The 21131-nt window shown below is 44.9% G+C and overlaps 48 non-coding genes across 48 annotated transcripts; all 48 read right to left on the bottom strand.

Annotated features, from left to right (window-relative positions):
• Window positions 1-867: 867 nt before the first annotated feature.
• On the bottom strand, window positions 868-940 carry TRNAA-CGC (transfer RNA alanine (anticodon CGC)). Its single transcript has one exon. It is a non-coding gene; the product is annotated as a tRNA-Ala (tRNA).
• A 141-nt stretch (window positions 941-1081) lies between these two features.
• Window positions 1082-1154, bottom strand: TRNAV-AAC (transfer RNA valine (anticodon AAC)). Its single transcript has one exon. It is a non-coding gene; the product is annotated as a tRNA-Val (tRNA).
• A 311-nt stretch (window positions 1155-1465) lies between these two features.
• TRNAV-UAC (transfer RNA valine (anticodon UAC)) lies at window positions 1466-1538 on the bottom strand. The gene has a single exon. It is a non-coding gene; the product is annotated as a tRNA-Val (tRNA).
• Window positions 1539-2216: 678 nt separating this feature from the next.
• On the bottom strand, window positions 2217-2289 carry TRNAV-CAC (transfer RNA valine (anticodon CAC)). Its single transcript has one exon. It is a non-coding gene; the product is annotated as a tRNA-Val (tRNA).
• Window positions 2290-2430: 141 nt separating this feature from the next.
• On the bottom strand, window positions 2431-2503 carry TRNAV-AAC (transfer RNA valine (anticodon AAC)). Its single transcript has one exon. It is a non-coding gene; the product is annotated as a tRNA-Val (tRNA).
• A 311-nt stretch (window positions 2504-2814) lies between these two features.
• TRNAV-UAC (transfer RNA valine (anticodon UAC)) lies at window positions 2815-2887 on the bottom strand. Its single transcript has one exon. It is a non-coding gene; the product is annotated as a tRNA-Val (tRNA).
• Window positions 2888-3565: 678 nt separating this feature from the next.
• Window positions 3566-3638, bottom strand: TRNAV-CAC (transfer RNA valine (anticodon CAC)). Its single transcript has one exon. It is a non-coding gene; the product is annotated as a tRNA-Val (tRNA).
• A 141-nt stretch (window positions 3639-3779) lies between these two features.
• Window positions 3780-3852, bottom strand: TRNAV-AAC (transfer RNA valine (anticodon AAC)). The gene has a single exon. It is a non-coding gene; the product is annotated as a tRNA-Val (tRNA).
• Window positions 3853-4163: 311 nt separating this feature from the next.
• On the bottom strand, window positions 4164-4236 carry TRNAV-UAC (transfer RNA valine (anticodon UAC)). The gene has a single exon. It is a non-coding gene; the product is annotated as a tRNA-Val (tRNA).
• A 679-nt stretch (window positions 4237-4915) lies between these two features.
• Window positions 4916-4988, bottom strand: TRNAV-CAC (transfer RNA valine (anticodon CAC)). The gene has a single exon. It is a non-coding gene; the product is annotated as a tRNA-Val (tRNA).
• A 141-nt stretch (window positions 4989-5129) lies between these two features.
• TRNAV-AAC (transfer RNA valine (anticodon AAC)) lies at window positions 5130-5202 on the bottom strand. The gene has a single exon. It is a non-coding gene; the product is annotated as a tRNA-Val (tRNA).
• Window positions 5203-5513: 311 nt separating this feature from the next.
• On the bottom strand, window positions 5514-5586 carry TRNAV-UAC (transfer RNA valine (anticodon UAC)). Its single transcript has one exon. It is a non-coding gene; the product is annotated as a tRNA-Val (tRNA).
• Window positions 5587-6264: 678 nt separating this feature from the next.
• Window positions 6265-6337, bottom strand: TRNAV-CAC (transfer RNA valine (anticodon CAC)). Its single transcript has one exon. It is a non-coding gene; the product is annotated as a tRNA-Val (tRNA).
• Window positions 6338-6478: 141 nt separating this feature from the next.
• TRNAV-AAC (transfer RNA valine (anticodon AAC)) lies at window positions 6479-6551 on the bottom strand. Its single transcript has one exon. It is a non-coding gene; the product is annotated as a tRNA-Val (tRNA).
• Window positions 6552-6862: 311 nt separating this feature from the next.
• TRNAV-UAC (transfer RNA valine (anticodon UAC)) lies at window positions 6863-6935 on the bottom strand. Its single transcript has one exon. It is a non-coding gene; the product is annotated as a tRNA-Val (tRNA).
• A 678-nt stretch (window positions 6936-7613) lies between these two features.
• TRNAV-CAC (transfer RNA valine (anticodon CAC)) lies at window positions 7614-7686 on the bottom strand. The gene has a single exon. It is a non-coding gene; the product is annotated as a tRNA-Val (tRNA).
• A 141-nt stretch (window positions 7687-7827) lies between these two features.
• TRNAV-AAC (transfer RNA valine (anticodon AAC)) lies at window positions 7828-7900 on the bottom strand. The gene has a single exon. It is a non-coding gene; the product is annotated as a tRNA-Val (tRNA).
• Window positions 7901-8211: 311 nt separating this feature from the next.
• TRNAV-UAC (transfer RNA valine (anticodon UAC)) lies at window positions 8212-8284 on the bottom strand. Its single transcript has one exon. It is a non-coding gene; the product is annotated as a tRNA-Val (tRNA).
• A 141-nt stretch (window positions 8285-8425) lies between these two features.
• Window positions 8426-8498, bottom strand: TRNAF-AAA (transfer RNA phenylalanine (anticodon AAA)). The gene has a single exon. It is a non-coding gene; the product is annotated as a tRNA-Phe (tRNA).
• Window positions 8499-8809: 311 nt separating this feature from the next.
• On the bottom strand, window positions 8810-8882 carry TRNAV-UAC (transfer RNA valine (anticodon UAC)). Its single transcript has one exon. It is a non-coding gene; the product is annotated as a tRNA-Val (tRNA).
• Window positions 8883-9560: 678 nt separating this feature from the next.
• On the bottom strand, window positions 9561-9633 carry TRNAV-CAC (transfer RNA valine (anticodon CAC)). The gene has a single exon. It is a non-coding gene; the product is annotated as a tRNA-Val (tRNA).
• Window positions 9634-9774: 141 nt separating this feature from the next.
• On the bottom strand, window positions 9775-9847 carry TRNAV-AAC (transfer RNA valine (anticodon AAC)). Its single transcript has one exon. It is a non-coding gene; the product is annotated as a tRNA-Val (tRNA).
• A 311-nt stretch (window positions 9848-10158) lies between these two features.
• Window positions 10159-10231, bottom strand: TRNAV-UAC (transfer RNA valine (anticodon UAC)). Its single transcript has one exon. It is a non-coding gene; the product is annotated as a tRNA-Val (tRNA).
• A 141-nt stretch (window positions 10232-10372) lies between these two features.
• Window positions 10373-10445, bottom strand: TRNAF-AAA (transfer RNA phenylalanine (anticodon AAA)). The gene has a single exon. It is a non-coding gene; the product is annotated as a tRNA-Phe (tRNA).
• Window positions 10446-10756: 311 nt separating this feature from the next.
• Window positions 10757-10829, bottom strand: TRNAV-UAC (transfer RNA valine (anticodon UAC)). Its single transcript has one exon. It is a non-coding gene; the product is annotated as a tRNA-Val (tRNA).
• A 678-nt stretch (window positions 10830-11507) lies between these two features.
• TRNAV-CAC (transfer RNA valine (anticodon CAC)) lies at window positions 11508-11580 on the bottom strand. The gene has a single exon. It is a non-coding gene; the product is annotated as a tRNA-Val (tRNA).
• Window positions 11581-11721: 141 nt separating this feature from the next.
• TRNAV-AAC (transfer RNA valine (anticodon AAC)) lies at window positions 11722-11794 on the bottom strand. Its single transcript has one exon. It is a non-coding gene; the product is annotated as a tRNA-Val (tRNA).
• Window positions 11795-12105: 311 nt separating this feature from the next.
• Window positions 12106-12178, bottom strand: TRNAV-UAC (transfer RNA valine (anticodon UAC)). The gene has a single exon. It is a non-coding gene; the product is annotated as a tRNA-Val (tRNA).
• Window positions 12179-12856: 678 nt separating this feature from the next.
• TRNAV-CAC (transfer RNA valine (anticodon CAC)) lies at window positions 12857-12929 on the bottom strand. Its single transcript has one exon. It is a non-coding gene; the product is annotated as a tRNA-Val (tRNA).
• A 141-nt stretch (window positions 12930-13070) lies between these two features.
• TRNAV-AAC (transfer RNA valine (anticodon AAC)) lies at window positions 13071-13143 on the bottom strand. Its single transcript has one exon. It is a non-coding gene; the product is annotated as a tRNA-Val (tRNA).
• Window positions 13144-13454: 311 nt separating this feature from the next.
• On the bottom strand, window positions 13455-13527 carry TRNAV-UAC (transfer RNA valine (anticodon UAC)). The gene has a single exon. It is a non-coding gene; the product is annotated as a tRNA-Val (tRNA).
• A 678-nt stretch (window positions 13528-14205) lies between these two features.
• Window positions 14206-14278, bottom strand: TRNAV-CAC (transfer RNA valine (anticodon CAC)). The gene has a single exon. It is a non-coding gene; the product is annotated as a tRNA-Val (tRNA).
• A 141-nt stretch (window positions 14279-14419) lies between these two features.
• TRNAV-AAC (transfer RNA valine (anticodon AAC)) lies at window positions 14420-14492 on the bottom strand. The gene has a single exon. It is a non-coding gene; the product is annotated as a tRNA-Val (tRNA).
• A 311-nt stretch (window positions 14493-14803) lies between these two features.
• Window positions 14804-14876, bottom strand: TRNAV-UAC (transfer RNA valine (anticodon UAC)). The gene has a single exon. It is a non-coding gene; the product is annotated as a tRNA-Val (tRNA).
• Window positions 14877-15554: 678 nt separating this feature from the next.
• On the bottom strand, window positions 15555-15627 carry TRNAV-CAC (transfer RNA valine (anticodon CAC)). Its single transcript has one exon. It is a non-coding gene; the product is annotated as a tRNA-Val (tRNA).
• A 141-nt stretch (window positions 15628-15768) lies between these two features.
• Window positions 15769-15841, bottom strand: TRNAV-AAC (transfer RNA valine (anticodon AAC)). Its single transcript has one exon. It is a non-coding gene; the product is annotated as a tRNA-Val (tRNA).
• Window positions 15842-16152: 311 nt separating this feature from the next.
• On the bottom strand, window positions 16153-16225 carry TRNAV-UAC (transfer RNA valine (anticodon UAC)). The gene has a single exon. It is a non-coding gene; the product is annotated as a tRNA-Val (tRNA).
• Window positions 16226-16366: 141 nt separating this feature from the next.
• On the bottom strand, window positions 16367-16439 carry TRNAV-AAC (transfer RNA valine (anticodon AAC)). Its single transcript has one exon. It is a non-coding gene; the product is annotated as a tRNA-Val (tRNA).
• A 311-nt stretch (window positions 16440-16750) lies between these two features.
• Window positions 16751-16823, bottom strand: TRNAV-UAC (transfer RNA valine (anticodon UAC)). Its single transcript has one exon. It is a non-coding gene; the product is annotated as a tRNA-Val (tRNA).
• A 678-nt stretch (window positions 16824-17501) lies between these two features.
• Window positions 17502-17574, bottom strand: TRNAV-CAC (transfer RNA valine (anticodon CAC)). Its single transcript has one exon. It is a non-coding gene; the product is annotated as a tRNA-Val (tRNA).
• A 141-nt stretch (window positions 17575-17715) lies between these two features.
• TRNAV-AAC (transfer RNA valine (anticodon AAC)) lies at window positions 17716-17788 on the bottom strand. Its single transcript has one exon. It is a non-coding gene; the product is annotated as a tRNA-Val (tRNA).
• A 311-nt stretch (window positions 17789-18099) lies between these two features.
• TRNAV-UAC (transfer RNA valine (anticodon UAC)) lies at window positions 18100-18172 on the bottom strand. The gene has a single exon. It is a non-coding gene; the product is annotated as a tRNA-Val (tRNA).
• Window positions 18173-18850: 678 nt separating this feature from the next.
• On the bottom strand, window positions 18851-18923 carry TRNAV-CAC (transfer RNA valine (anticodon CAC)). Its single transcript has one exon. It is a non-coding gene; the product is annotated as a tRNA-Val (tRNA).
• Window positions 18924-19064: 141 nt separating this feature from the next.
• TRNAV-AAC (transfer RNA valine (anticodon AAC)) lies at window positions 19065-19137 on the bottom strand. The gene has a single exon. It is a non-coding gene; the product is annotated as a tRNA-Val (tRNA).
• Window positions 19138-19448: 311 nt separating this feature from the next.
• Window positions 19449-19521, bottom strand: TRNAV-UAC (transfer RNA valine (anticodon UAC)). Its single transcript has one exon. It is a non-coding gene; the product is annotated as a tRNA-Val (tRNA).
• Window positions 19522-20199: 678 nt separating this feature from the next.
• Window positions 20200-20272, bottom strand: TRNAV-CAC (transfer RNA valine (anticodon CAC)). Its single transcript has one exon. It is a non-coding gene; the product is annotated as a tRNA-Val (tRNA).
• A 141-nt stretch (window positions 20273-20413) lies between these two features.
• Window positions 20414-20486, bottom strand: TRNAV-AAC (transfer RNA valine (anticodon AAC)). The gene has a single exon. It is a non-coding gene; the product is annotated as a tRNA-Val (tRNA).
• A 311-nt stretch (window positions 20487-20797) lies between these two features.
• Window positions 20798-20870, bottom strand: TRNAV-UAC (transfer RNA valine (anticodon UAC)). Its single transcript has one exon. It is a non-coding gene; the product is annotated as a tRNA-Val (tRNA).
• Window positions 20871-21131: the final 261 nt, after the last annotated feature.

Raw genomic sequence — 21131 nt, 5'->3', positions numbered from 1 at the left:
TCAAGAGGAGTAGGCAGACTAATGTGAGTTTTGTCAAGGTGCAGCTAGCATTGGAGGCCAAAAATCTTCTTTAGAAAGGAGGGGAATAGACCACTTTATGGAACAAAAAGCATCGCTGTTTCTGCCCAGTTTCGAGCTGGGGACCTTTTGCGAGTAAAGCAAACGGGATAACCACTACACTACAGAAACCTCCGGTGGAAACTGATTGCAATTTTGCTACCAAGAAGAAAGCAGTGCTCGCATAGGAACATAGACAACTGGCATATTGGGAACTAATACTCAAAAGAACCTTCCACATGAGAAAGGGAGCAATAAAGTAGCTATGAGAGGTAACAACATCTAAAATGTTGGGCTTAGGTCAATAGAGTATGCTTGAGTAAAAAAAAAGGCATTCGGGAATAGAAAGGTGGGGAGGGGAAAGACAACCATGGCATGCAGCAAAATATCATAAGTCTTAACTACTGGGAAAGCCTGAACTTTGCAGATGATGCGACGGCAACCAAAGTGGCAGTACTTGGAGAAGGGCTGGATAGGAAGAAGACAAGGGAGGTTGGAGTCAAAGGCAAATTCCAGGCAATATAAACTTACAAAGCAGGTGGTAGGACAGTTCTACTTCTAGATAGTGCAGTATCTAGGGAGAAGGAAAAGAGACAAAGCTTGGTGTTTTGCAAGTTGAGTTTTAGATCTCTCTTAGATGGATATGCATGTAGGGATGGCTAAGAGGCAGTCTGAAAGAGGCTATTAGCAGTTGCCTGAGAAAGTGAGTGAAGAAAAGACACTGGCCAGTCACATTGATGGCCAGCTTGCAAGCGTATGGAGCAAGGGAAGGAGGAGTGCTTTGGATGGCAAAAAGTTAAAGGTAGACACTGTTTCTGCCCAGTTTCGAACCGGGGACCTTTCGCGTGCGAGGCGAACGTGATAACCACTACACTACAGAAACCAGACACTTCTTGCTTGTCCTGGAGCCCCGAAAGAGGAAAAGTAGAGCTTTTCATGAATATGATTAAGCCAGACAGGTAAAGACTCATGCATGCGTAAGTGGAGCCTGCGTGAAAAGGAAAGAAGACCAGAGAAAAAGCCATGTTTCTGCCCAGTTTCGAACTGGGGACCTTTTGCGTGTTAGGCGAACGTGATAACCACTACACTACAGAAACCACCTACACTTCTCAGGGTGTACCCACAAGCGGCTCATTTTACCCAAGCAAAGCTTGTTTTAACCACGTGCAGCTCATTTTAACCACACGCAGCTCATTTTAATCACACGCAACAACTAGGATCCACATCTGTCCTGATCAAGCTAACACGCTACTTTGGACTAACTCCAGCTCTTTTGCTTGGAGACAACTGGATCAAGAGGAGTAGGCAGACTAATGTGAGTTTTGTCAAGGTGCAGCTAGCATTGGAGGCCAAAAATCTTCTTTAGAAAGGAGGGGAATAGACCACTTTATGGAACAAAAAGCATCGCTGTTTCTGCCCAGTTTCGAGCTGGGGACCTTTTGCGTGTAAAGCAAACGTGATAACCACTACACTACAGAAACCTCCGGTGGAAACTGATTGCAATTTTGCTACCAAGAAGAAAGCAGTGCTCGCATAGGAACATAGACAACTGGCATATTGGGAACTAATACTCAAAAGAACCTTCCACATGAGAAAGGGAGCAATAAAGTAGCTATGAGAGGTAACAACATCTAAAATGTTGGGCTTAGGTCAATAGAGTATGCTTGAGTAAAAAAAAAGGCATTCGGGAATAGAAAGGTGGGGAGGGGAAAGACAACCATGGCATGCAGCAAAATATCATAAGTCTTAACTACTGGGAAAGCCTGAACTTTGCAGATGATGCGACGGCAACCAAAGTGGCAGTACTTGGAGAAGGGCTGGATAGGAAGAAGACAAGGGAGGTTGGAGTCAAAGGCAAATTCCAGGCAATATAAACTTACAAAGCAGGTGGTAGGACAGTTCTACTTCTAGATAGTGCAGTATCTAGGGAGAAGGAAAAGAGACAAAGCTTGGTGTTTTGCAAGTTGAGTTTTAGATCTCTCTTAGATGGATATGCATGTAGGGATGGCTAAGAGGCAGTCTGAAAGAGGCTATTAGCAGTTGCCTGAGAAAGTGAGTGAAGAAAAGACACTGGCCAGTCACATTGATGGCAAGCTTGCAAGCGTATGGAGCAAGGGAAGGAGGAGTGCTTTGGATGGCAAAAAGTTAAAGGTAGACACTGTTTCTGCCCGGTTTCGAACCGGGGACCTTTCGCGTGTGAGGCGAACGTGATAACCACTACACTACAGAAACCAGACACTTCTTGCTTGTCCTGGAGCCCCGAAAGAGGAAAAGTAGAGCTTTTCATGAATATGATTAAGCCAGACAGGTAAAGACTCATGCATGCGTAAGTGGAGCCTGCGTGAAAAGGAAAGAAGACCAGAGAAAAAGCCATGTTTCTGCCCAGTTTCGAACTGGGGACTTTTTGCGTGTTAGGCGAATGTGATAACCACTACACTACAGAAACCACCTACACTTCTCAGGGTGTACCCACAAGCGGCTCATTTTACCCAAGCAAAGCTTGTTTTAACCACGTGCAGCTCATTTTAACCACACGCAGCTCATTTTAATCACACGCAACAACTAGGATCCACATCTGTCCTGATCAAGCTAACACGCTACTTTGGACTAACTCCAGCTCTTTTGCTTGGAGACAACTGGATCAAGAGGAGTAGGCAGACTAATGTGAGTTTTGTCAAGGTGCAGCTAGCATTGGAGGCCAAAAATCTTCTTTAGAAAGGAGGGGAATAGACCACTTTATGGAACAAAAAGCATCGCTGTTTCTGCCCAGTTTCGAGCTGGGGACCTTTTGCGTGTAAAGCAAACGTGATAACCACTACACTACAGAAACCTCCGGTGGAAACTGATTGCAATTTTGCTACCAAGAAGAAAGCAGTGCTCGCATAGGAACATAGACAACTGGCATATTGGGAACTAATACTCAAAAGAACCTTCCACATGAGAAAGGGAGCAATAAAGTAGCTATGAGAGGTAACAACATCTAAAATGTTGGGCTTAGGTCAATAGAGTATGCTTGAGTAAAAAAAAAGGCATTCGGGAATAGAAAGGTGGGGAGGGGAAAGACAACCATGGCATGCAGCAAAATATCATAAGTCTTAACTACTGGGAAAGCCTGAACTTTGCAGATGATGCGACGGCAACCAAAGTGGCAGTACTTGGAGAAGGGCTGGATAGGAAGAAGACAAGGGAGGTTGGAGTCAAAGGCAAATTCCAGGCAATATAAACTTACAAAGCAGGTGGTAGGACAGTTCTACTTCTAGATAGTGCAGTATCTAGGGAGAAGGAAAAGAGACAAAGCTTGGTGTTTTGCAAGTTGAGTTTTAGATCTCTCTTAGATGGATATGCATGTAGGGATGGCTAAGAGGCAGTCTGAAAGAGGCTATTAGCAGTTGCCTGAGAAAGTGAGTGAAGAAAAGACACTGGCCAGTCACATTGATGGCCAGCTTGCAAGCGTATGGAGCAAGGGAAGGAGGAGTGCTTTGGATGGCAAAAAGTTAAAGGTAGACACTGTTTCTGCCTGGTTTCGAACCGGGGACCTTTCGCGTGTGAGGTGAACGTGATAACCACTACACTACAGAAACCAGACACTTCTTGCGTGTCCTGGAGCCCCGAAAGAGGAAAAGTAGAGCTTTTCATGAATATGATTAAGCCAGACAGGTAAAGACTAATGCATGCGTAAGTGGAGCCTGCGTGAAAAGGAAAGAAGACCAGAGAAAAAGCCATGTTTCTGCCCAGTTTCGAACTGGGGACCTTTCGCGTGTTAGGCAAACGTGATAACCACTACACTACAGAAACCACCTACACTTCTCAGGGTGTACCCACAAGCGGCTCATTTTACCCAAGCAAAGCTTGTTTTAACCACGTGCAGCTCATTTTAACCACACGCAGCTCATTTTAACCACACGCAACAACTAGGATCCACATCTGTCCTGATCAAGCTAACACGCTACTTTGGACTAACTCCAGCTCTTTTGCTTGGAGACAACTGGATCAAGAGGAGTAGGCAGACTAATGTGAGTTTTGTCAAGGTGCAGCTAGCATTGGAGGCCAAAAATCTTCTTTAGAAAGGAGGGGAATAGACCACTTTATGGAACAAAAAGCATCGCTGTTTCTGCCCAGTTTCGAGCTGGGGACCTTTTGCGTGTAAAGCAAACGTGATAACCACTACACTACAGAAACCTCCGGTGGAAACTGATTGCAATTTTGCTACCAAGAAGAAAGCAGTGCTCGCATAGGAACATAGACAACTGGCATATTGGGAACTAATACTCAAAAGAACCTTCCACATGAGAAAGGGAGCAATAAAGTAGCTATGAGAGGTAACAACATCTAAAATGTTGGGCTTAGGTCAATAGAGTATGCTTGAGTAAAAAAAAAAGGCATTCGGGAATAGAAAGGTGGGGAGGGGAAAGACAACCATGGCATGCAGCAAAATATCTTAAGTCTTAACTACTGGGAAAGCCTGAACTTTGCAGATGATGCGACGGCAACCAAAGTGGCAGTACTTGGAGAAGGGCTGGATAGGAAGAAGACAAGGGAGGTTGGAGTCAAAGGCAAATTCCAGGCAATATAAACTTACAAAGCAGGTGGTAGGACAGTTCTACTTCTAGATAGTGCAGTATCTAGGGAGAAGGAAAAGAGACAAAGCTTGGTGTTTTGCAAGTTGAGTTTTAGATCTCTCTTAGATGGATATGCATGTAGGGATGGCTAAGAGGCAGTCTGAAAGAGGCTATTAGCAGTTGCCTGAGAAAGTGAGTGAAGAAAAGACACTGGCCAGTCACATTGATGGCCAGCTTGCAAGCGTATGGAGCAAGGGAAGGAGGAGTGCTTTGGATGGCAAAAAGTTAAAGGTAGACACTGTTTCTGCCCGGTTTCGAACCGGGGACCTTTCGCGTGTGAGGCGAACGTGATAACCACTACACTACAGAAACCAGACACTTCTTGCTTGTCCTGGAGCCCCGAAAGAGGAAAAGTAGAGCTTTTCATGAATATGATTAAGCCAGACAGGTAAAGACTCATGCATGCGTAAGTGGAGCCTGCGTGAAAAGGAAAGAAGACCAGAGAAAAAGCCATGTTTCTGCCCAGTTTCGAACTGGGGACCTTTTGCGTGTTAGGCGAACGTGATAACCACTACACTACAGAAACCACCTACACGTCTCAGGGTGTACCCACAAGCGGCTCATTTTACCCAAGCAAAGCTTGTTTTAACCACGTGCAGCTCATTTTAACCACACGCAGCTCATTTTAATCACACGCAACAACTAGGATCCACATCTGTCCTGATCAAGCTAACACGCTACTTTGGACTAACTCCAGCTCTTTTGCTTGGAGACAACTGGATCAAGAGGAGTAGGCAGACTAATGTGAGTTTTGTCAAGGTGCAGCTAGCATTGGAGGCCAAAAATCTTCTTTAGAAAGGAGGGGAATAGACCACTTTATGGAACAAAAAGCATCGCTGTTTCTGCCCAGTTTCGAGCTGGGGACCTTTTGCGTGTAAAGCAAACGTGATAACCACTACACTACAGAAACCTCCGGTGGAAACTGATTGCAATTTTGCTACCAAGAAGAAAGCAGTGCTCGCATAGGAACATAGACAACTGGCATATTGGGAACTAATACTCAAAAGAACCTTCCACATGAGAAAGGGAGCAATAAAGTAGCTATGAGAGGTAACAACATCTAAAATGTTGGGCTTAGGTCAATAGAGTATGCTTGAGTAAAAAAAAAGGCATTCGGGAATAGAAAGGTGGGGAGGGGAAAGACAACCATGGCATGCAGCAAAATATCATAAGTCTTAACTACTGGGAAAGCCTGAACTTTGCAGATGATGCGACGGCAACCAAAGTGGCAGTACTTGGAGAAGGGCTGGATAGGAAGAAGACAAGGGAGGTTGGAGTCAAAGGCAAATTCCAGGCAATATAAACTTACAAAGCAGGTGGTAGGACAGTTCTACTTCTAGATAGTGCAGTATCTAGGGAGAAGGAAAAGAGACAAAGCTTGGTGTTTTGCAAGTTGAGTTTTAGATCTCTCTTAGATGGATATGCATGTAGGGATGGCTAAGAGGCAGTCTGAAAGAGGCTATTAGCAGTTGCCTGAGAAAGTGAGTGAAGAAAAGACACTGGCCAGTCACATTAATGGCCAGCTTGCAAGCGTATGGAGCAAGGGAAGGAGGAGTGCTTTGGATGGCAAAAAGTTAAAGGTAGACACTGTTTCTGCCTGGTTTCGAACCGGGGACCTTTCGCGTGTGAGGTGAACGTGATAACCACTACACTACAGAAACCAGACACTTCTTGCGTGTCCTGGAGCCCCGAAAGAGGAAAAGTAGAGCTTTTCATGAATATGATTAAGCCAGACAGGTAAAGACTAATGCATGCGTAAGTGGAGCCTGCGTGAAAAGGAAAGAAGACCAGAGAAAAAGCCATGTTTCTGCCCAGTTTCGAACTGGGGACCTTTCGCGTGTTAGGCAAACGTGATAACCACTACACTACAGAAACCACCTACACTTCTCAGGGTGTACCCACAAGCGGCTCATTTTACCCAAGCAAAGCTTGTTTTAACCACGTGCAGCTCATTTTAACCACACGCAGCTCATTTTAACCACACGCAACAACTAGGATCCACATCTGTCCTGATCAAGCTAACACGCTACTTTGGACTAACTCCAGCTCTTTTGCTTGGAGACAACTGGATCAAGAGGAGTAGGCAGACTAATGTGAGTTTTGTCAAGGTGCAGCTAGCATTGGAGGCCAAAAATCTTCTTTAGAAAGGAGGGGAATAGACCACTTTATGGAACAAAAAGCATCGCTGTTTCTGCCCAGTTTCGAGCTGGGGACCTTTTGCGTGTAAAGCAAACGTGATAACCACTACACTACAGAAACCTCCGGTGGAAACTGATTGCAATTTTGCTACCAAGAAGAAAGCAGTGCTCGCATAGGAACATAGACAACTGGCATATTGGGAACTAATACTCAAAAGAACCTTCCACATGAGAAAGGGAGCAATAAAGTAGCTATGAGAGGTAACAACATCTAAAATGTTGGGCTTAGGTCAATAGAGTATGCTTGAGTAAAAAAAAAGGCATTCGGGAATAGAAAGGTGGGGAGGGGAAAGACAACCATGGCATGCAGCAAAATATCATAAGTCTTAACTACTGGGAAAGCCTGAACTTTGCAGATGATGCGACGGCAACCAAAGTGGCAGTACTTGGAGAAGGGCTGGATAGGAAGAAGACAAGGGAGGTTGGAGTCAAAGGCAAATTCCAGGCAATATAAACTTACAAAGCAGGTGGTAGGACAGTTCTACTTCTAGATAGTGCAGTATCTAGGGAGAAGGAAAAGAGACAAAGCTTGGTGTTTTGCAAGTTGAGTTTTAGATCTCTCTTAGATGGATATGCATGTAGGGATGGCTAAGAGGCAGTCTGAAAGAGGCTATTAGCAGTTGCCTGAGAAAGTGAGTGAAGAAAAGACACTGGCCAGTCACATTGATGGCCAGCTTGCAAGCGTATGGAGCAAGGGAAGGAGGAGTGCTTTGGATGGCAAAAAGTTAAAGGTAGACACTGTTTCTGCCTGGTTTCGAACCGGGGACCTTTCGCATGTGAGGTGAACGTGATAACCACTACACTACAGAAACCAGACACTTCTTGCGTGTCCTGGAGCCCCGAAAGAGGAAAAGTAGAGCTTTTCATGAATATGATTAAGCCAGACAGGTAAAGACTCATGCATGCGTAAGTGGAGCCTGCGTGAAAAGGAAAGAAGAGCAGAGAAAAAGCCATGTTTCTGCCCAGTTTCGAACTGGGGACCTTTCGCGTGTTAGGCAAACGTGATAACCACTACACTACAGAAACCACCTACACTTCTCAGGGTGTACCCACAAGCGGCTCATTTTACCCAAGCAAAGCTTGTTTTAACCACGTGCAGCTCATTTTAACCACATGCAGCTCATTTTAACCACACGCAACAACTAGGATCCACATCTGTCCTGATCAAGCTAACACGCTACTTTGGACTAACTCCAGCTCTTTTGCTTGGAGACAACTGGATCAAGAGGAGTAGGCAGACTAATGTGAGTTTTGTCAAGGTGCAGCTAGCATTGGAGGCCAAAAATCTTCTTTAGAAAGGAGGGGAATAGACCACTTTATGGAACAAAAAGCATCGCTGTTTCTGCCCAGTTTCGAGCTGGGGACCTTTTGCGTGTAAAGCAAACGTGATAACCACTACACTACAGAAACCAGACACTTCTTGCTTGTCCTGGAGCCCCGAAAGAGGAAAAGTAGAGCTTTTCATGAATATGATTAAGCCAGACAGGTAAAGACTCATGCATGCGTAAGTGGAGCCTGCGTGAAAAGGAAAGAAGACCAGAGAAAAAGCCATGTTTCTGCCCAGTTTCGAACTGGGGACCTTTCGCGTTTTAAGCGAACGTGATAACCACTACACTACAGAAACAACCTACACTTCTCAGGGTGTACCCACAAGCGGCTCATTTTACCCAAGCAAAGCTTGTTTTAACTACGTGCAGCTCATTTTAACCACACGCAACTCATTTTAACCACACGCAACAACTAGGATCCACATCTGTCCTGATCAAGCTAACACGCTACTTTGGACTAACTCCAGCTCTTTTGCTTGGAGACAACTGGATCAAGAGGAGTAGGCAGACTAATGTGAGTTTTGTCAAGGTGCAGCTAGCATTGGAGGCCAAAAATCTTCTTTAGAAAGGAGGGGAATAGACCACTTTATGGAACAAAAAGCATCGCTGTTTCTGCCCAGTTTCGAGCTGGGGACCTTTTGCGAGTAAAGCAAACGTGATAACCACTACACTACAGAAACCTCCGGTGGAAACTGATTGCAATTTTGCTACCAAGAAGAAAGCAGTGCTCGCATAGGAACATAGACAACTGGCATATTGGGAACTAATACTCAAAAGAACCTTCCACATGAGAAAGGGAGCAATAAAGTAGCTATGAGAGGTAACAACATCTAAAATGTTGGGCTTAGGTCAATAGAGTATGCTTGAGTAAAAAAAAAGGCATTCGGGAATAGAAAGGTGGGGAGGGGAAAGACAACCATGGCATGCAGCAAAATATCATAAGTCTTAACTACTGGGAAAGCCTGAACTTTGCAGATGATGCGACGGCAACCAAAGTGGCAGTACTTGGAGAAGGGCTGGATAGGAAGAAGACAAGGGAGGTTGGAGTCAAAGGCAAATTCCAGGCAATATAAACTTACAAAGCAGGTGGTAGGACAGTTCTACTTCTAGATAGTGCAGTATCTAGGGAGAAGGAAAAGAGACAAAGCTTGGTGTTTTGCAAGTTGAGTTTTAGATCTCTCTTAGATGGATATGCATGTAGGGATGGCTAAGAGGCAGTCGGAAAGAGGCTATTAGCAGTTGCCTGAGAAAGTGAGTGAAGAAAAGACACTGGCCAGTCACATTGATGGCCAGCTTGCAAGCGTATGGAGCAAGGGAAGGAGGAGTGCTTTGGATGGCAAAAAGTTAAAGGTAGACACTGTTTCTGCCCGGTTTCAAACCGGGGACCTTTCGCGTGTGAGGCAAACGTGATAACCACTACACTACAGAAACCAGACACTTTTTGCTTGTCCTGGAGCCCCGAAAGAGGAAAAGTAGAGCTTTTCATGAATATGATTAAGCCAGACAGGTAAAGACTCATGCATGCGTAAGTGGAGCCTGCGTGAAAAGGAAAGAAGACCAGAGAAAAAGCCATGTTTCTGCCCAGTTTCGAACTGGGGACCTTTCGCGTGTTAGGCGAACGTGATAACCACTACACTACAGAAACCACCTACACTTCTCAGGGTGTACCCACAAGTGGCTCATTTTACCCAATCAAAGCTTGTTTTAACCACGTGCAGCTCATTTTAACCACACGCAGCTCATTTTAACCACACGCAACAACTAGGATCCACATCTGTCCTGATCAAGCTAACACGCTACTTTGGACTAACTCCAGCTCTTTTGCTTGGAGACAACTGGATCAAGAGGAGTAGGCAGACTAATGTGAGTTTTGTCAAGGTGCAGCTAGCATTGGAGGCCAAAAATCTTCTTTAGAAAGGAGGGGAATAGACCACTTTATGGAACAAAAAGCATCGCTGTTTCTGCCCAGTTTCGAGCTGGGGACCTTTTGCGTGTAAAGCAAACGTGATAACCACTACACTACAGAAACCAGACACTTCTTGCTTGTCCTGGAGCCCCGAAAGAGGAAAAGTAGAGCTTTTCATGAATATGATTAAGCCAGACAGGTAAAGACTCATGCATGCGTAAGTGGAGCCTGCGTGAAAAGGAAAGAAGACCAGAGAAAAAGCCATGTTTCTGCCCAGTTTCGAACTGGGGACCTTTCGCGTTTTAAGCGAACGTGATAACCACTACACTACAGAAACAACCTACACTTCTCAGGGTGTACCCACAAGCGGCTCATTTTACCCAAGCAAAGCTTGTTTTAACTACGTGCAGCTCATTTTAACCACACGCAACTCATTTTAACCACACGCAACAACTAGGATCCACATCTGTCCTGATCAAGCTAACACGCTACTTTGGACTAACTCCAGCTCTTTTGCTTGGAGACAACTGGATCAAGAGGAGTAGGCAGACTAATGTGAGTTTTGTCAAGGTGCAGCTAGCATTGGAGGCCAAAAATCTTCTTTAGAAAGGAGGGGAATAGACCACTTTATGGAACAAAAAGCATCGCTGTTTCTGCCCAGTTTCGAGCTGGGGACCTTTTGCGAGTAAAGCAAACGTGATAACCACTACACTACAGAAACCTCCGGTGGAAACTGATTGCAATTTTGCTACCAAGAAGAAAGCAGTGCTCGCATAGGAACATAGACAACTGGCATATTGGGAACTAATACTCAAAAGAACCTTCCACATGAGAAAGGGAGCAATAAAGTAGCTATGAGAGGTAACAACATCTAAAATGTTGGGCTTAGGTCAATAGAGTATGCTTGAGTAAAAAAAAAGGCATTCGGGAATAGAAAGGTGGGGAGGGGAAAGACAACCATGGCATGCAGCAAAATATCATAAGTCTTAACTACTGGGAAAGCCTGAACTTTGCAGATGATGCGACGGCAACCAAAGTGGCAGTACTTGGAGAAGGGCTGGATAGGAAGAAGACAAGGGAGGTTGGAGTCAAAGGCAAATTCCAGGCAATATAAACTTACAAAGCAGGTGGTAGGACAGTTCTACTTCTAGATAGTGCAGTATCTAGGGAGAAGGAAAAGAGACAAAGCTTGGTGTTTTGCAAGTTGAGTTTTAGATCTCTCTTAGATGGATATGCATGTAGGGATGGCTAAGAGGCAGTCTGAAAGAGGCTATTAGCAGTTGCCTGAGAAAGTGAGTGAAGAAAAGACACTAGCCAGTCACATTGATGGCCAGCTTGCAAGCGTATGGAGCAAGGGAAGGAGGAGTGCTTTGGATGGCAAAAAGTTAAAGGTAGACACTGTTTCTGCCCGGTTTCGAACCAGGGACCTTTCGCGTGTGAGGCGAACGTGATAACCACTACACTACAGAAACCAGACACTTCTTGCGTGTCCTGGAGCCCTGAAAGAGGAAAAGTAGAGCTTTTCATGAATATGATTAAGCCAGACAGGTAAAGACTCATGCATGCGTAAGTGGAGCCTGCGTGAAAAGGAAAGAAGACCAGAGAAAAAGCCATGTTTCTGCCCAGTTTCGAACTGGGGACCTTTCGCGTGTTAGGCAAACGTGATAACCACTACACTACAGAAACCACCTACACTTCCCAGGGTGTACCCACAAGCGGCTCATTTTACCCAAGCAAAGCTTGTTTTAACCACGTGCAGCTCATTTTAACCACACGCAGCTCATTTTAACCACACGCAACAACTAGGATCCACATCTGTCCTGATCAAGCTAACACGCTACTTTGGACTAACTCCAGCTCTTTTGCTTGGAGACAACTGGATCAAGAGGAGTAGGCAGACTAATGTGAGTTTTGTCAAGGTGCAGCTAGCATTGGAGGCCAAAAATCTTCTTTAGAAAGGAGGGGAATAGACCACTTTATGGAACAAAAAGCATCGCTGTTTCTGCCCAGTTTCGAGCTGGGGACCTTTTGCGTGTAAAGCAAACGTGATAACCACTACACTACAGAAACCTCCGGTGGAAACTGATTGCAATTTTGCTACCAAGAAGAAAGCAGTGCTCGCATAGGAACATAGACAACTGGCATATTGGGAACTAATACTCAAAAGAACCTTCCACATGAGAAAGGGAGCAATAAAGTAGCTATGAGAGGTAGCAACATCTAAAATGTTGGGCTTAGGTCAATAGAGTATGCTTGAGTAAAAAAAAAGGCATTCGGGAATAGAAAGGTGGGGAGGGGAAAGACAACCATGGCATGCAGCAAAATATCATAAGTCTTAACTACTGGGAAAGCCTGAACTTTGCAGATGATGCGACGGCAACCAAAGTGGCAGTACTTGGAGAAGGGCTGGATAGGAAGAAGACAAGGGAGGTTGGAGTCAAAGGCAAATTCCAGGCAATATAAACTTACAAAGCAGGTGGTAGGACAGTTCTACTTCTAGATAGTGCAGTATCTAGGGAGAAGGAAAAGAGACAAAGCTTGGTGTTTTGCAAGTTGAGTTTTAGATCTCTCTTAGATGGATATGCATGTAGGGATGGCTAAGAGGCAGTCTGAAAGAGGCTATTAGCAGTTGCCTGAGAAAGTGAGTGAAGAAAAGACACTGGCCAGTCACATTGAGGGCCAGCTTGCAAGCGTATGGAGCAAGGGAAGGAGGAGTGCTTTGGATGGCAAAAAGTTAAAGGTAGACACTGTTTCTGCCCGGTTTCAAACCGGGGACCTTTTGCATGTGAGGCAAACGTGATAACCACTACACTACAGAAACCAGACACTTTTTGCTTGTCCTGGAGCCCCGAAAGAGGAAAAGTAGAGCTTTTCATGAATATGATTAAGCCAGACAGGTAAAGACTCATGCATGCGTAAGTGGAGCCTGCGTGAAAAGGAAAGAAGACCAGAGAAAAAGCCATGTTTCTGCCCAGTTTCGAACTGGGGACCTTTCGCGTGTTAGGCGAACGTGATAACCACTACACTACAGAAACCACCTACACTTCTCAGGGTGTACCCACAAGTGGCTCATTTTACCCAAGCAAAGCTTGTTTTAACCACGTGCAGCTCATTTTAACCACACGCAGCTCATTTTAACCACACGCAACAACTAGGATCCACATCTGTCCTGATCAAGCTAACACGCTACTTTGGACTAACTCCAGCTCTTTTGCTTGGAGACAACTGGATCAAGAGGAGTAGGCAGACTAATGTGAGTTTTGTCAAGGTGCAGCTAGCATTGGAGGCCAAAAATCTTCTTTAGAAAGGAGGGGAATAGACCACTCTATGGAACAAAAAGCATAGCTGTTTCTGCCCAGTTTCGAGCTGGGGACCTTTTGCGAGTAAAGCAAACGTGATAACCACTACACTACAGAAACCTCCGGTGGAAACTGATTGCAATTTTGCTACCAAGAAGAAAGCAGTGCTCGCATAGGAACATAGACAACTGGCATATTGGGAACTAATACTCAAAAGAACCTTCCACATGAGAAAGGGAGCAATAAAGTAGCTATGAGAGGTAACAACATCTAAAATGTTGGGCTTAGGTCAATAGAGTATGCTTGAGTAAAAAAAAAGGCATTCGGGAATAGAAAGGTGGGGAGGGGAAAGACAACCATGGCATGCAGCAAAATATCATAAGTCTTAACTACTGGGAAAGCCTGAACTTTGCAGATGATGCGACGGCAACCAAAGTGGCAGTACTTGGAGAAGGGCTGGATAGGAAGAAGACAAGGGAGGTTGGAGTCAAAGGCAAATTCCAGGCAATATAAACTTACAAAGCAGGTGGTAGGACAGTTCTACTTCTAGATAGTGCAGTATCTAGGGAGAAGAAAAAGAGACAAAGCTTGGTGTTTTGCAAGTTGAGTTTTAGATCTCTCTTAGATGGATATGCATGTAGGGATGGCTAAGAGGCAGTCTGAAAGAGGCTATTAGCAGTTACCTGAGAAAGTGAGTGAAGAAAAGACACTGGCCAGTCACATTGATGGCCAGCTTGCAAGCGTATGGAGCAAGGGAAGGAGGAGTGCTTTGGATGGCAAAAAGTTAAAGGTAGACACTGTTTCTGCCCGGTTTCGAACCGGGGACCTTTCGCGTGTGAGGCGAACGTGATAACCACTACACTACAGAAACCAGACACTTCTTGCTTGTCCTGGAGCCCCGAAAGAGGAAAAGTAGAGCTTTTCATGAATATAATTAAGCCAGACAGGTAAAGACTCATGCATGCGTAAGTGGAGCCTGCGTGAAAAGGAAAGAAGACCAGAGAAAAAGCCATGTTTCTGCCCAGTTTCGAACTGGGGACCTTTCGCGTGTTAGACGAACGTGATAACCACTACACTACAGAAACCACCTACACTTCTCAGGGTGTACCCACAAGCGGCTCATTTTACCCAAGCAAAGCTTGTTTTAACCACGTGCAGCTCATTTTAACCACACGCAGCTCATTTTAACCACACGCAACAACTAGGATCCACATCTGTCCTGATCAAGCTAACACGCTACTTTGGACTAACTCCAGCTCTTTTGCTTGGAGACAACTGGATCAAGAGGAGTAGGCAGACTAATGTGAGTTTTGTCAAGGTGCGGCTAGCATTGGAGGCCAAAAATCTTCTTTAGAAAGGAGGGGAATAGTCCACTTTATGGAACAAAAAGCATCGCTGTTTCTGCCCAGTTTCGAGCTGGGGACCTTTTGCGTGTAAAGCAAACGTGATAACCACTACACTACAGAAACCTCCGGTGGAAACTGATTGCAATTTTGCTACCAAGAAGAAAGCAGTGCTCGCATAGGAACATAGACAACTGGCATATTGGGAACTAATACTCAAAAGAACCTTCCACATGAGAAAGGGAGCAATAAAGTAGCTATGAGAGGTAACAACATCTAAAATGTTGGGCTTAGGTCAATAGAGTATGCTTGAGTAAAAAAAAAGGCATTCGGGAATAGAAAGGTGGGGAGGGGAAAGACAACCATGGCATGCAGCAAAATATCATAAGTCTTAACTACTGGGAAAGCCTGAACTTTGCAGATGATGCGACGGCAACCAAAGTGGCAGTACTTGGAGAAGGGCTGGATAGGAAGAAGACAAGGGAGGTTGGAGTCAAAGGCAAATTCCAGGCAATATAAACTTACAAAGCAGGTGGTAGGACAGTTCTACTTCTAGATAGTGCAGTATCTAGGGAGAAGGAAAAGAGACAAAGCTTGGTGTTTTGCAAGTTGAGTTTTAGATCTCTCTTAGATGGATATGCATGTAGGGATGGCTAAGAGGCAGTCTGAAAGAGGCTATTAGCAGTTGCCTGAGAAAGTGAGTGAAGAAAAGACACTGGCCAGTCACATTGAGGGCCAGCTTGCAAGCGTATGGAGCAAGGGAAGGAGGAGTGCTTTGGATGGCAAAAAGTTAAAGGTAGACACTGTTTCTGCCCGGTTTCAAACCGGGGACCTTTTGCATGTGAGGCAAACGTGATAACCACTACACTACAGAAACCAGACACTTTTTGCTTGTCCTGGAGCCCCGAAAGAGGAAAAGTAGAGCTTTTCATGAATATGATTAAGCCAGACAGGTAAAGACTCATGCATGCGTAAGTGGAGCCTGCGTGAAAAGGAAAGAAGACCAGAGAAAAAGCCATGTTTCTGCCCAGTTTCGAACTGGGGACCTTTCGCGTGTTAGGCGAACGTGATAACCACTACACTACAGAAACCACCTACACTTCTCAGGGTGTACCCACAAGTTGCTCATTTTACCCAAGCAAAGCTTGTTTTAACCACGTGCAGCTCATTTTAACCACACGCAGCTCATTTTAACCACACGCAACAACTAGGATCCACATCTGTCCTGATCAAGCTAACACGCTACTTTGGACTAACTCCAGCTCTTTTGCTTGGAGACAACTGGATCAAGAGGAGTAGGCAGACTAATGTGAGTTTTGTCAAGGTGCAGCTAGCATTGGAGGCCAAAAATCTTCTTTAGAAAGGAGGGGAATAGACCACTTTATGGAACAAAAAGCATAGCTGTTTCTGCCCAGTTTCGAGCTGGGGACCTTTTGCGTGTAAAGCAAACGTGATAACCACTACACTACAGAAACCAGACACTTCTTGATTGTCCTGGAGCCCCGAAAGAGGAAAAGTAGAGCTTTTCATGAATATGATTAAGCCAGACAGGTAAAGACTCATGCATGCGTAAGTGGAGCCTGCGTGAAAAGGAAAGAAGACCAGAGAAAAAGCCATGTTTCTGCCCAGTTTCAAACTGGGGACCTTTCGCGTGTTAGGCGAACGTGATAACCACTACACTACAGAAACCACCTACACTTCTCAGGGTGTACCCACAAGCGGCTCATTTTACCCAAGCAAAGCTTGTTTTAACCACGTGCAGCTCATTTTAACCACACGCAGCTCATTTTAATCACACGCAACAACTAGGATCCACATCTGTCCTGATCAAGCTAACACGCTACTTTGGACTAACTCCAGCTCTTTTGCTTGGAGACAACTGGATCAAGAGGAGTAGGCAGACTAATGTGAGTTTTGTCAAGATGCAGCTAGCATTGGAGGCCAAAAATCTTCTTTAGAAAGGAGGGGAATAGACCACTTTATGGAACAAAAAGCATCGCTGTTTCTGCCCAGTTTCGAGCTGGGGACCTTTTGCGTGTAATGCAAACGTGATAACCACTACACTACAGAAACCTCCGGTGGAAACTGATTGCAATTTTGCTACCAAGAAGAAAGCAGTGCTCGCATAGGAACATAGACAACTGGCATATTGGGAACTAATACTCAAAAGAACCTTCCACATGAGAAAGGGAGCAATAAAGTAGCTATGAGAGGTAACAACATCTAAAATGTTGGGCTTAGGTCAATAGAGTATGCTTGAGTAAAAAAAAAGGCATTCAAGAATAGAAAGGTGGGGAGGGGAAAGACAACCATGGCATGCAGCAAAATATCATAAGTCTTAACTACTGGGAAAGCCTGAACTTTGCAGATGATGCGACGGCAACCAAAGTGGCAGTACTTGGAGAAGGGCTGGATAGGAAGAAGACAAGGGAGGTTGGAGTCAAAGGCAAATTCCAGGCAATATAAACTTACAAAGCAGGTGGTAGGACAGTTCTACTTCTAGATAGTGCAGTATCTAGGGAGAAGGAAAAGAGACAAAGCTTGGTGTTTTGCAAGTTGAGTTTTAGATCTCTCTTAGATGGATATGCATGTAGGGATGGCTAAGAGGCAGTCTGAAAGAGGCTATTAGCAGTTGCCTGAGAAAGTGAGTGAAGAAAAGACACTGGCCAGTCACATTGATGGCCAGCTTGCAAGCGTATGGAGCAAGGGAAGGAGGAGTGCTTTGGATGGCAAAAAGTTAAAGGTAGACACTGTTTCCGCCCGGTTTCAAACCGGGGACCTTTCGCGTGTGAGGCAAACGTGATAACCACTACACTACAGAAACCAGACACTTTTTGCTTGTCCTGGAGCCCCGAAAGAGGAAAAGTAGAGCTTTTCATGAATATGATTAAGCCAGACAGGTAAAGACTCATGCATGCGTAAGTGGAGCCTGCGTGAAAAGGAAAGAAGACCAGAGAAAAAGCCATGTTTCTGCCCAGTTTCAAACTGGGGACCTTTCGCGTGTTAGGCGAACGTGATAACCACTACACTACAGAAACCACCTACACTTCTCAGGGTGTACCCACAAGTGGCTCATTTTACCCAAGCAAAGCTTGTTTTAACCACGTGCAGCTCATTTTAACCACACGCAGCTCATTTTAACCACACGCAACAACTAGGATCCACATCTGTCCTGATCAAGCTAACACGCTACTTTGGACTAACTCCAGCTCTTTTGCTTGGAGACAACTGGATCAAGAGGAGTAGGCAGACTAATGTGAGTTTTGTCAAGGTGCAGCTAGCATTGGAGGCCAAAAATCTTCTTTAGAAAGGAGGGGAATAGACCACTCTATGGAACAAAAAGCATCGCTGTTTCTGCCCAGTTTCGAGCTGGGGACCTTTTGCGAGTAAAGCAAACGTGATAACCACTACACTACAGAAACCTCCGGTGGAAACTGATTGCAATTTTGCTACCAAGAAGAAAGCAGTGCTCGCATAGGAACATAGACAACTGGCATATTGGGAACTAATACTCAAAAGAACCTTCCACATGAGAAAGGGAGCAATAAAGTAGCTATGAGAGGTAACAACATCTAAAATGTTGGGCTTAGGTCAATAGAGTATGCTTGAGTAAAAAAAAAGGCATTCGGGAATAGAAAGGTGGGGAGGGGAAAGACAACCTTGGCATGCAGCAAAATATCATAAGTCTTAACTACTGGGAAAGCCTGAACTTTGCAGATGATGCGACGGCAACCAAAGTGGCAGTACTTGGAGAAGGGCTGGATAGGAAGAAGACAAGGGAGGTTGGAGTCAAAGGCAAATTCCAGGCAATATAAACTTACAAAGCAGGTGGTAGGACAGTTCTACTTCTAGATAGTGCAGTATCTAGGGAGAAGAAAAAGAGACAAAGCTTGGTGTTTTGCAAGTTGAGTTTTAGATCTCTCTTAGATGGATATGCATGTAGGGATGGCTAAGAGGCAGTCTGAAAGAGGCTATTAGCAGTTGCCTGAGAAAGTGAGTGAAGAAAAGACACTGGCCAGTCACATTGATGGCCAGCTTGCAAGCGTATGGAGCAAGGGAAGGAGGAGTGCTTTGGATGGCAAAAAGTTAAAGGTAGACACTGTTTCTGCCCGGTTTCGAACCGGGGACCTTTCGCGTGTGAGGCGAACGTGATAACCACTACACTACAGAAACCAGACACTTCTTGCTTGTCCTGGAGCCCCGAAAGAGGAAAAGTAGAGCTTTTCATGAATATAATTAAGCCAGACAGGTAAAGACTCATGCATGCGTAAGTGGAGCCTGCGTGAAAAGGAAAGAAGACCAGAGAAAAAGCCATGTTTCTGCCCAGTTTCGAACTGGGGACCTTTCGCGTGTTAGGCGAACGTGATAACCACTACACTACAGAAACCACCTACACTTCTCAGGGTGTACCCACAAGCGGCTCATTTTACCCAAGCAAAGCTTGTTTTAACCACGTGCAGCTCATTTTAACCACACGCAGCTCATTTTAACCACACGCAACAACTAGGATCCACATCTGTCCTGATCAAGCTAACACGCTACTTTGGACTAACTCCAGCTCTTTTGCTTGGAGACAACTGGATCAAGAGGAGTAGGCAGACTAATGTGAGTTTTGTCAAGGTGCAGCTAGCATTGGAGGCCAAAAATCTTCTTTAGAAAGGAGGGGAATAGACCACTCTATGGAACAAAAAGCATCGCTGTTTCTGCCCAGTTTCGAGCTGGGGACCTTTTGCGTGTAAAGCAAACGTGATAACCACTACACTACAGAAACCTCCGGTGGAAACTGATTGCAATTTTGCTACGAAGAAGAAAGCAGTGCTCGCATAGGAACATAGACAACTGGCATATTGGGAACTAATACTCAAAAGAACCTTCCACATGAGAAAGGGAGCAATAAAGTAGCTATGAGAGGTAACAACATCTAAAATGTTGGGCTTAGGTCAATAGAGTATGCTTGAGTAAAAAAAAAGGCATTCGGGAATAGAAAGGTGGGGAGGGGAAAGACAACCATGGCATGCAGCAAAATATCATAAGTCTTAACTACTGGGAAAGCCTGAACTTTGCAGATGATGCGACGGCAACCAAAGTGGCAGTACTTGGAGAAGGGCTGGATAGGAAGAAGACAAGGGAGGTTGGAGTCAAAGGCAAATTCCAGGCAATATAAACTTACAAAGCAGGTGGTAGGACAGTTCTACTTCTAGATAGTGCAGTATCTAGGGAGAAGAAAAAGAGACAAAGCTTGGTGTTTTGCAAGTTGAGTTTTAGATCTCTCTTAGATGGATATGCATGTAGGGATGGCTAAGAGGCAGTCTGAAAGAGGCTATTAGCAGTTGCCTGAGAAAGTGAGTGAAGAAAAGACACTGGCCAGTCACATTGATGGCCAGCTTGCAAGCGTATGGAGCAAGGGAAGGAGGAGTGCTTTGGATGGCAAAAAGTTAAAGGTAGACACTGTTTCTGCCCGGTTTCGAACCGGGGACCTTTCACGTGTGAGGCGAACGTGATAACCACTACACTACAGAAACCAGACACTTCTTGCTTGTCCTGGAGCCCCGAAAGAGGAAAAGTAGAGCTTTTCATGAATATAATTAAGCCAGACAGGTAAAGACTCATGCATGCGTAAGTGGAGCCTGCGTGAAAAGGAAAGAAGACCAGAGAAAAAGCCATGTTTCTGCCCAGTTTCGAACTGGGGACCTTTCGCGTGTTAGGCGAACGTGATAACCACTACACTACAGAAACCACCTACACTTCTCAGGGTGTACCCACAAGCGGCTCATTTTACCCAAGCAAAGCTTGTTTTAACCACGTGCAGCTCATTTTAACCACACGCAGCTCATTTTAACCACACGCAACAACTAGGATCCACATCTGTCCTGATCAAGCTAACACGCTACTTTGGACTAACTCCAGCTCTTTTGCTTGGAGACAACTGGATCAAGAGGAGTAGGCAGACTAATGTGAGTTTTGTCAAGGTGCAGCTAGCATTGGAGGCCAAAAATCTTCTTTAGAAAGGAGGGGAATAGACCACTCTATGGAACAAAAAGCATCGCTGTTTCTGCCCAGTTTCGAGCTGGGGACCTTTTGCGTGTAAAGCAAACGTGATAACCACTACACTACAGAAACCTCCGGTGGAAACTGATTGCAATTTTGCTACGAAGAAGAAAGCAGTGCTCGCATAGGAACATAGACAACTGGCATATTGGGAACTAATACTCAAAAGAACCTTCCACATGAGAAAGGGAGCAATAAAGTAGCTATGAGAGGTAACAACATCTAAAATGTTGGGCTTAGGTCAATAGAGTATGCTTGAGTAAAAAAAAAGGCATTCGGGAATAGAAAGGTGGGGAGGGGAAAGACAACCATGGCATGCAGCAAAATATCATA

The sequence above is a fragment of the Hyperolius riggenbachi genome, chromosome 4 (genome assembly GCF_040937935.1).
Source record: "Hyperolius riggenbachi isolate aHypRig1 chromosome 4, aHypRig1.pri, whole genome shotgun sequence".
NCBI lineage: Eukaryota > Metazoa > Chordata > Amphibia > Anura > Hyperoliidae > Hyperolius > Hyperolius riggenbachi.
Note: the sequence above shows the minus strand (reverse complement) of the source record. Positions and strands in the feature narration are given on the sequence as shown.